Raw genomic sequence first — 10,988 nt, 5'->3', positions numbered from 1 at the left:
TCAGGGAGAAGGTCGGGGGAGGGACGGGAGAGAACGGGGGGAAGGTGTGAGGGGGAGGAAGGGCCGGCAGAGGGGCGCCCGGGGGAGGTGAAGGGGGAGAGAGGGAGGTGGTGAAACCAGAGGGGGGTGAGGAGACGGTGTAAGGGGGGGCAATGGGGAGGGAGGAGTGGAAAGTGGGGAGCAGAGGGGGGAAAGGGGGCGCATTTCGGGCAGAGAGGGGGAAGAGGGGTGCGTTTGGGTGGGGTGGAAGAGGGAGATGGTCGGAAAGAAAGGCTGGGAAGAGGGGAGGTCAGTGGAACTCATGGAGTTACAGCGGCCTAAAACTGGTGCCCGTGAGAGGAAAACCCGGCTCTTGGGGAGAGAAGCAGCTGTGAATTAGTCACTGCTGCCATGCAATGCCCTGTGTCCTGTCCCCACCAAACTGCCTTCTAAATTATTTTCCTTATTCATGTCGTGTTCGTGTCCAAAAAACACTGGGGGCTGTCCCTGCTATGAAGGAGGTACAGTCTAATAAAACAAGGGGGGGGGAGAGCATACAAGCAAAAAGATTGGTCATGGCTCTAAATCTTCAGTAACTTCCTAACCTGGGAATGTAATTTTCTTTTTTTTCAGTGATGAGCTAAAATGTGGATCCCCGTACCCTTCAGCCTTGTCTTCACTAAGAGAAAGGGTGTTTTTGTTGTTGTTGTTGTTTTTTACCATGCATTAATTAATACGTAGTGTGGACGAGATTATTTGTAGTTTTAGCAGGTTAAGGTCGTAAACACCAAGGAGGAGCAGGAGCTTAGTTTTACCTCAACTTGCTAACGTGTTAAAACAACAACTGCCTTGTCCTTACTGGAATATTACAGTGTATAAATTACCATGTGTTAGCTAAAACAGGGTAAAATATAGCTTTTTTCCCCCCCTACTGTAGATGCAACTTTGACTGATTATGGAAATGACGCTATCCTGAAGAGCTCTGTATGGTTCAAAAGCTTGTCTCTCTCACCAACAGAAGTTGGTCCAATAAAAGATGTTACCTCACTCACCTTGTCTCTCTACTGTCATTAGCCACTGTCCCATTTTTCTCCTTACCGTGTTGTTTCAGAATTATTTTCTCTAACTTGCCTTCCTTATAGGTCCTACCCATCCCATTAAGGATTGTGATAGCTAGTTCTCTGCCACAGTTCATAGACTCATAGATTGTAGGAACACAAGGAATATTAGGATCATCTAGTCTGAAAAATAAGCCTATTTGCAGCCACCTACCCAAGCAGAATGCAGGCAGAAAGTAAGAATATGCACAGCAGACATTCTTAGAAATCTGCAGAATGTAGGTCTTACACTGAATAACTATGGCTCAGGATCAATGGCTGCAATTAAATGCCATGAGTTAAAAACCATGACTTTGAGTTAGGGACTTCTGCATTGTAAATGTTTTTATTGCAAACATGGATAGATAAAATCACAGATCTATAACTGTTCGGAAATGGTGTTTCAGCCTCGATCCAGGATTAGTCCAACCTGCCATGGCCAATGTAGGATTGCTGCCAACAACATACACCTCTACCTCGATATAACGCTGTCCTCGGGAGCCAAAAAATCTTACCGTGTTATAGGTGAAACCGTGTTATATGAACTTTCTTTGATCCACCGGACTGTGCAGCCCCGCCCCACCGGAGCCCTGCTTTACCGCGTTATATCTGTATTTGTGTTATATCGGGTCGCGTTATATCGAGGTAGCGGTGTATTACTTTATCCTTTCTAAAAGTTCCAAGGGATTGGGTTTTCATCTGTTTCCAATAAGCTTGTAGATGTCACTGTCAAAGGTGTTTGTTTTTCAAATACAGGTTGCAGGAGGATATTGTCCTTTTAGGATTTTTTCCCTTGACAGTGTATCAGTAACCATTATTTCTCTTCTCTCTTCTCTTTTCTTTTTGTTGTCTCTCAAAATCTTGGCTAGCATACTTCTATTATTGTCTGATGATTCTCCAGAGTGGATAACAGGATACATCCTCACTGGGTAGGAATGAGTTTCCCCTGTTGGGATTTTGTAGCATACCCTTCACCCCTTAAGAATAAATGAATGAATTAAGGTATAATAGAATTAAACAAAGGGCCAGTACAGTACATTTAATAATACTTATTACTTTATTCCTAATCTACTTTATGAATAGTCTTTTATATAACCTCAAAATACTTAAACATTAATTAACCCTCACTAAAGCTCTGTGCGGGTTATCCTATCCATTTCACAGATTAAGAGAAAGCAGCTGACGTGCCCAGGATTCATAGATTTCAAGGCCAGAGGGGAGCACTCATCATCTAGTCTGTCCTCCTGTACAACACAGGCCATAGAACTTCTCCAAAATAAAGATTGCACAATGAGTCAGTTGGTTTTTATTATTTTAAATTTTACATTAATGGTTATTAATGTTGTTAAAAAGGCTGTCTGTGGATTTTCTGTACTTCTGTGTTTCTCACTATTGCGAGAGAGAAATGTACAATATACATTTCTTAACTCTCTGGGAAATGTTGAATAGGCAGGCATGTGGTTACTTCTAATAATGTTATCCAAGTCTGACTTTGAGCTTGTTTTCCTGGTCTCAGTTTATTAGCATGCATTATGTTCCATCTCTATGAATTCTGTTGCTTGAGATTTGTCACTTGGCCTTATTATGTCTGACAAATATGCCTGCTTTCTTCATTTAGCAGGCTTTAATTATAGAAACTGGCTGACCTACTTTATTCACTGTAACTGTTCTGCAATGCTTACATACACTGCTTATCTGTTTTTATTTTGTAATAACCTTCTGGTTGCTAAAAAATAATGTACTCCTTTAAGCCATATTATTAATTTATAAGCAGAATGTGTACCATTCAATGACCTCTTTGATGCGCTTATATTAATAACAATTATGCATGCCTAAGTTGCCAAAGTCCGAAAACATCTTTGGTTATGTCTACAGTACAGAGACTATTCCGGCATATCGTGTCACTTATGTAGGTACTTGGACTGTATTAAAGTCTCCTCTTAACCGTCTCTTTGTTAAAAAAAAATAGATTTTAATCTTGGAATGTATCACTATAAATCATGTTTTCTAATCCTTTAATTATTCTGATGGCTCTTCTCTGAACCCTCTCCAATTTATCAACATTCTTCTTGAATTGTGGGCTCTAGAACAGGACAGTATTCCAGTAGTGGTCACATCAATGCCAAATACAGAGGTAAAATAACCTCTCTACCCCTACTCGATATTCCCTGTTTGTGCATCCCAGGATCGATTTGCTCTTTTGGCCACAGCATCACACTAGAATCTCATATTTGACTATTCATGACAATTGCCAAATCTTTTTCAGAGTCACTGCTTCCCAGAATAGAGTCCCCCATCCTGTAAGCATGGCCAATGTTCTTTGTTCCTAGATGTATACATTTACATTTAGTGTTATTAAAATGCATATTATTAGCTTGCACCTACATCTCTCTGAATGAGGCCTTGGCTACACTTACCGGCAAGTTCGACGGCTGGAAATCGAACTTCTGGGTTCGACTTATCGCGTCTAGTCTGGACGCGATAAGTCGAACCCGGAAGTGCTCGCCGTCGACTGCGGTACTCCAGCTCGCCGAGAGGAGTACCGCGGAGTCGACGGGGGAGCCTGCCTGCCGAGTGTGGACCAAGGTAAGTTTGAACTAATTCGAAATAAGGTACTTCGAACTTCAGCTACGTTATTCACGTAGCTGAAGTTGCGTACCTTAGTTCGAATTAGGGGGGGTAGTGTAGACCAAGCCTAAGTGACCTGTCCTCTTTGTTATTTACCACTCCCCCATTTTTTGTGTCAACTGCAAACTTTATCAACGATTTTATGTTTTCTTCCAAGTCACTGATAAAAATGTTAAATACCATAGGGCAGTGTTTCCCAAACTTGGGACGCTGCTCGTGTAGGGAAAGCCCCTGGCAGGCCGGGCCGGTTTGTTTACCTGCCGCGTCCGCAGGTCCGGTCGATCGCGGCTCCCACTGGCCGTGGTTCACTGCTCCAGGCCAATGGGAACTGCTGGAAGCAGCGTGGGCCGAGGGACGTACTGACCGCCGCTTCCAGCAGCTCCCATTGGCCTGGAGCAGCGAACTGCGGCCAGTGGGAGCCGCGATCGGCCGGACCTGCGGACGCGGCAGGTAAACAAACCGGCCCACCCTGCCAGGGGCTTTCCCTACACGAGCGGCGTCCCAAGTTTGGGAAACACTGCCATAGGGTCATGAACTCATCCTTGCGGGATCCCACTGGAAACATACTTGCTCTGTGACAATTCCCTATTTACAATTACTTTGAGACTTGCGGGATCCCACTGGAAACATACTTGCTCTGTGACAATTCCCTATTTACAATTACTTTGAGACCTAATAGACAGTTTTTAATTCATTTAATGTGTGCCAGGCTAAATTTTATATAGTTCTAGTTTTTTAATCAAAATGTTGTGCAGTATCAAGTCAAATGCCCTGGAAAAGTCTAAGTATGTTATGTCAACACTATTACCTTTATCTCCCAAACTTGTAATCTTGTCAAAAAAAGATATTGAGTTAGTCTGATAGGATCTATTTTCCATTACATTACCCTTACTTAATTCTTTATTAATTGAGTCCTGTATCAGCTGCTCCATTATCTTGCCCAGGATCAATGTCAGCCTGAAAGGCCTATAATAGTCATCCTGATTACCCTTTTTAAAAATTGGCACAACATTAGTGTTATTCCAGTCTTCTGGAACTTCCCCAGAGCTCTAAGACTTATTGAAAATCAACATCAATGATCTATTAATATAATACAAGTTATAGGAGTCTCTGTAGATACATAGACATAATCCATAGTGTAGACACAGCCTACTCCAACCGATGGTTTTTCCATTGGTACAGGAACACCACCTCACTGAACGATGGTAGGTACATTGACAGAAGCATTCTTCCATTGATATAGCTGTGTCTACGCTGGGGGTTAGGTTGGCGTGACTGTGTCAGTCAAGGGTATATTTTTTCATACTGAAGTCAGTAGTTCTTCTGCCATCACTTCAAGGCTAGTACTGATCAGGCCTTTGACTGTGAAGCAAAGACCCGTCTTCAGAAAGAGCCTTACGTGAGTTTGTGGTATGTGAGAGGAGAAAGAGTTATATACTTATATAGTCCCTGGTATTTTAAGTGTGTGTATAGATGTATAGGAAATAAACAAAGACAAAGGACACTGTCATCTTTTAAATGTTTTGTAAACAAACTTCCTTTTTTCCCTAATACCTTGGATTATGAAAAGTTAATTTTTAAATAATACAAAGTACATGTCACATCTCATGTCTTCATTTACTTTTTCCATGTTTCAGTTTGGCCTTTGAAAAATCATCGAAGAAACTGATCAGCCTAACAGTGAGGAGAATGGGAATGTCATATAAGAAAACCAGATCACAATCTCCTGGTTATAGCGTATTCTGAGTGCAAATGAGACCTTGATTGCTACAATATCATCTGAAAAGTTCCCCTTGGAATAAATGCAGACAGAGAGATTCTATGGAGGAAATACAGAGGCATGAGTTCATGCTGATGTACTTTGAACCTGTTGTTCCTATGACCTAAAGTTTTCCAAAACTAAGCTGAGATCACTACAAAGTTATCACTGCTGGCTAACATTGGACTATTTAAATTCATTCCTTACATACTTGAAGGTTGGACAAGCTGGTGGAACTGTTAGGCTCAGGTTTCCTTTTCTACCTCAGCTGGTGTACCTGTGGAAAAAATCACTTTTGGTGATATGGAGGAAGGTTTAATCGTTGTGAACAACTGAATTAATGTTCTACCACTTAGTACTTAAGCCTAGAAAGAAGAGGGGAGGACCTGCTTGAGTTTTTTACCATGGCAATGAACTCAAAGTGATGGTTCCTGAAAAACTAATACCACAAGTTATATTGATATAACAAATTATATTGATATAATTTTAGTTGCCACTTTATATATATGTGTGTTTGTGAATAGAGATTTTTTTGAGGACGTATGTATGCATGTATGAAATAGATACTAAAGATCTATTATGAGGCTAGACATGAGTCTCATGGTTAGAGCAGCAAGTTAGGAGTCAAGACTCTTAGTTTCTTTTCTTAGTTCTGTCACTGACTATTTTTGTGACCTTAGCTAAATCCCTTAACTGTTCTGCCTCATTTTCTTCCACCTGTAAAATAGATCTAATATCTACTTCACAGAGAGAAATGGGAGGCTTCTTTAACTCCCCTCATTCGGGAAGTATGCTGTAATTAGAATACCTATCATGGTCCCTAGATTACTTTGGGTCAAAAAGATAAATACTTTTAAGGCATTTTGAGATTCTTTGGTGAAAGGTGCTCTATAAGTGCTTTGTCTGTTTTACAGGGGAAAAAAGAATCCTGGATATTACAGATGGAAAAGTCCTCACCTAGTCCATCTCCTGACAAAACAATGTTGTTCCTTACATTCATTTTCTAAAGGTAAGATACTTGCATGAAGCCAGTTGACATATTGACATAGATGAGAGTATACCCATGTGTAATTGAAGTATTTCATTAAAATACCAGTGAAAAATGAGATTTCTCGAAAGGTTTAGACAATATTCTCCCATATTTGTGTTTTCTCTGAAGCTTCTTAGTCAAGATGAGGGCTTTAAGCTTTGGTATGATTGAGATGTTTGTTCACACTTCAGCAGTTGTGTTAAAATAGATATTTTAAATTATTGGATTAGCTTGCTAGGACAAATGTAAAAATACTCTACTTGCATTTGTAACATAATTTGCTTATTTTGAAGTGGGAAGGAAGTTTATTTACATGCCTAAAATATGGACGAGCTCTATCTTCTTGATGTGGACATTACAGGAACCTTTAAAACAGTATTATGGGGAATTTGTTGGAAGTTTAAAATTGTAAGCTTCTAACAGGAAATAATTAAGCTGTAGACTAGCAGTCTGGTGCATTGGCTCCTGTAAAACTACACAAAGAAAAGGAGAGTGTTTGTGTGAACATTCCTCTTGTCAGAAAAATTTTTCTTCTTTATGCTGACATTCTTTGCTTGCTCCAATTCAGACAAGTAAATTTAATGTTTCGTAGGTTTCATCTATATTGGTCTTGAGAAGATAATCTAAGCTGCTGTCTTTCTGTAGTCTGGCCAGCTGGAGATCTTGTATCTCTTTCTGAATAAGTAGTGAGATGAAAACAGTTAAATCATTTTACTCTCAAATTTCTTGTGAAATTTTCTCTATCTGTATATAAGCAATTAGCTACAAGGAAGCTGTATGTGACCCTGTATCTTATGTTTATTTAAAATAGTGAATTACTGCAGGTGATTGGTGCAGTGTCCAACTGCCAGCATCGGGATGGAAGCATCTTATCCAAAGAACAGGTTGTACAAACTTCCCCATACTAATTGGTCAGTGTACTTCATCCCTACCCTGACAGGAAAGGGTCTCAAGGTGGAGATCAGTTTCCATGCCTTTCCAATCCTTAGCTTCTCTGAGGAAGATTAACAATAGGGAGGGATGCTATTTGTGGAGGTTAGGGTGACCAGATAGCAAATGTGAAAAATCGGGATGGGCTTGGGAGATAATAGGAGCCCATATTAAAAAAAGCCCCAAATATCGGGCCTGTCCCTATAAAATCGGGACATCTGGTCACCCTAGTGGAGGTAATTGTGATTAAAGGTATGCCTATATTGCAGTTTAAGGTGTAATTGTGGAGCCAGTAGGCATATCTGTTCTAGGTTTAATCAATCTAGTTTGGATAACAATGGCACTGAAGATGCTGTGGCACAGGCTTCAGTGTGAGCTAGCTGCCCCACTTCAAGTCTGCCAGGGACCCTGGGTATGTACTCAAATTGCTACTTATGATGGGGTCTGTGTTGCTGCATCTTCACGGCTATTGTTATCCATGTTAGCTAGATTAAAGCTATCGTAGGTGTGCCTACCATGCTACAATTACTCCTTAATTTGCAGTGTAGATGTACCCATAGATACTTGCCCACTAGCAATTCTACTGAGACTTCCAACTCACTTCACTTAGGCCACCTAGCAACAATTAGTGGGTAAATAACCTCTGGCCACTATCAGCCTGGCTGGGTTTAACATTTGCATTTCATGTTGTCAAAGCACCAGTTGCTAATTAGCTAACCTGAACACCAGTTTTCTAAAGGTGAAAGGCTCCATCTCCCATTGCAAAACCCCTAAGGCATCTAGTCACTCATTATTTTTAAATTAGTAACAATGCAAACTCAAAATGTTTATATCCTCTCTCTCTATCACTAGAGATGTAATAATTTGAATTAGAGTTGAATATATTGCATACCACTTACCATATATAATGTGGAGGGCTTGGAAAATATTTAACCAAAGAAAAGAGGGCTGAATTTATTTACCAAGGTCAATTACTCCCTGAATTGGGGAAGGGACTGGCAACACATACAAGCATTCACACCTTTGGAACATTAAATTACACATTCCTGAGTCCCTTTTTTCAGTGGGTTCACTCTCTGGGTTCATTTGGGTTGGGTTGGGTTGGGTTTGGCTGGGACTAGAAGAGCGCCTGGCTCTCTGTTGGCTCTGCATCGTCTATGTCCTCCCTCCTCTTCATCTGTACAGTTCTGGAGTGCCATCATCCAGAAATCACAGAAGATCCACCGCCACTCACAGATTGGTGGTGGGGTTCCTGCTCAGTATGTCATTTAGCTCTGTGTAGTAGCAATAGCTCTGGGGAGCAGCACCTGACCTTTTTGTTGCCCTCCTTTTGGTAGGACTGTTGCAGTTCCTTCTCCTTTGCCCAGCATTGGAACTCCTCCCTGCTGTACCCCAGCTTCTGCATCTCCTTGGCACTGTTCAAATAAACATTTTACTCTTGTGGGAATTTTGCAGCTGTGCTTACACTGCTCCTTTCCCCCATTAACTGAGGAAATCCAGGATTTCTTTCCTGGAACAGGCAGAAGCAAAAGATTTAGCTGCAGTTTTAGCTTTAGCTTTACAAGGAGCCATACCTGTGTGTTTGCAACAATGGGCTAGCAGGAAGAAAGGCATTTCCAAAACACGCTGGGGATTTAAAAGTGTACGTATATAGCTTCTGGTTGCTGTGACCCCTTGGTAGAGGAGTTCAAAAATTTGACAGAGGTGGTTACTGCTGTGGGGACAGTGGCATTGTGGGATTGTTGCTGGAGGGCTGTTTGTTGGAGTTGAACTTATGCTGCTGGGGTATACATTTACTGGCAGAAGTATAGGGTTTTATCAGAACTGAAGGTGAATGCATGCTGACAGAAAGCAAGTTTTACCAGAAAACTTTATAGTGTAAACCAGGCTTGAGCTGCTAAAACAATAGTATTACAGGTTACCTTACCACAAAATGTCAAAGCACACCTTAGGCCTTGTCTAAACACCGACATTGCACTGGTTTAATTTAAATCTATTTTTAAACCAATATACTTTAACTGGTGCAAACCCCTTTGTAGAAACTAGCCCTGCCTACATTATGACTATGTACAATGTGGCCATGTAGCTGCATAGCTACGGCGCCATAACTATGTCAGCATAACCCTGTAGTGTAGATGCAACCTACAGTGATGGAAGTGGTTTTTCCATTGTTGTAGGAACACCACCTCTTATTTGACTTGTGTGTCTCTGTCTGTCTGCCTGCCATGCTGTCTCCCCTCCCTCCATTTGTGCTGCCTTGTAGAATGTGAGGCTACATTAACAACAATGTGTTAACCCTTGAGGGCTCAGCTGTTCTAGTTCATCGTTTAGCAGTAAGGCATTCCCAGGGAAATATCACACCCTCTGACTTCACCACCTCAACCAAGCTTCACAATCATCATTGCTGTGTACAGTATGAAATTGTTTGTTTAAAACTTATACCGTGTGTGATAAGATATGTGTGTGTGTGTGTATATATATATATATATATATATATATAGTCTTTTGTCTGGTGAAAAAAAATTCCCTGGAACATAACGCCCCCTATTTACATTAATTCTTATGGGGAAATTGGATTCACTTAACATCGTTTCGCTTAAAGTTGCATTTTTCAGGAACATAACTACAATGTTAAGTGAGGAGTTACTATAGGAATGTACTTTAGCATGCTGCATAATCCTCAGCAGCTCCACACCCAAGATATGTTAAAGCATTTGTTTTGGGATTTTTGTGCGTGTCCGGTTACAAGTTTGGGGTGTGGCTGTTATACAGCAAAAACAAACAAACAAACAAAAAAAAACCCCACTCTGCTCTCATTTCGTTATATGATCTGTATGAGGTAAAATGCTTTGATTATAAAATATTTAATAAATAATTCCAGTCATCAGACATAAATCAATTTGGCCGGAATGCAACAATCCCAACGAATTATGAAATGTTGGATTCCATTTGGAAGTACAAAATGACATCTCATCAGGATGAAAAGGGGGGAAAAGAAACATCTTGGAATTCGTAAACCACTGGTTCTTTTAATCATCATAATGAATTAGATATTCCCCTTGACTTTTCCCTATTTTGGTGAGCTTCACAAATATCAGAATAACCTATATGCATATACAGAGAGCACAGGAATGGGAGTTAGTCTGCTTGGTTCTAATTCATGTTTTAAATCTAGCAACAGGAATTAGGATTTGCCACAATCTACAACCTGTACAATTCATCCATTTGACTTCAGGGAGGATTATACTGTGCAGAATCAGAGCAAGATTTGTCCCAATAAATATTGGAACAACCTTTCAATAGTACTTGGGGAAAACAACTTAACTAGTTTTAAGAGGGAGACAGATAAATTTATGAATGGGATTATATGATGGGTTGTTTGATAGCAGGGACTGGACTCAGTGACCTGGGAGGTCCTTTCCAGTCCTATGTTCTTATTCCTGGCTCTGCATGCCCATGATGTGCTCCAAGGCAAGGAACCTGGTCTTTTAAGTGTTGTAGAAAGCATCGTTTAGACTTAATGAAAATCTATGTTTAATAACAACTGCTGTGCCTACACATCTGT

The sequence above is a fragment of the Chrysemys picta genome, chromosome 19 (assembly GCF_011386835.1).
Source record: "Chrysemys picta bellii isolate R12L10 chromosome 19, ASM1138683v2, whole genome shotgun sequence".
In the NCBI taxonomy this organism is placed as follows: Eukaryota; Metazoa; Chordata; order Testudines; family Emydidae; genus Chrysemys; species Chrysemys picta.
This window is presented reverse-complemented; position numbering follows the sequence as displayed.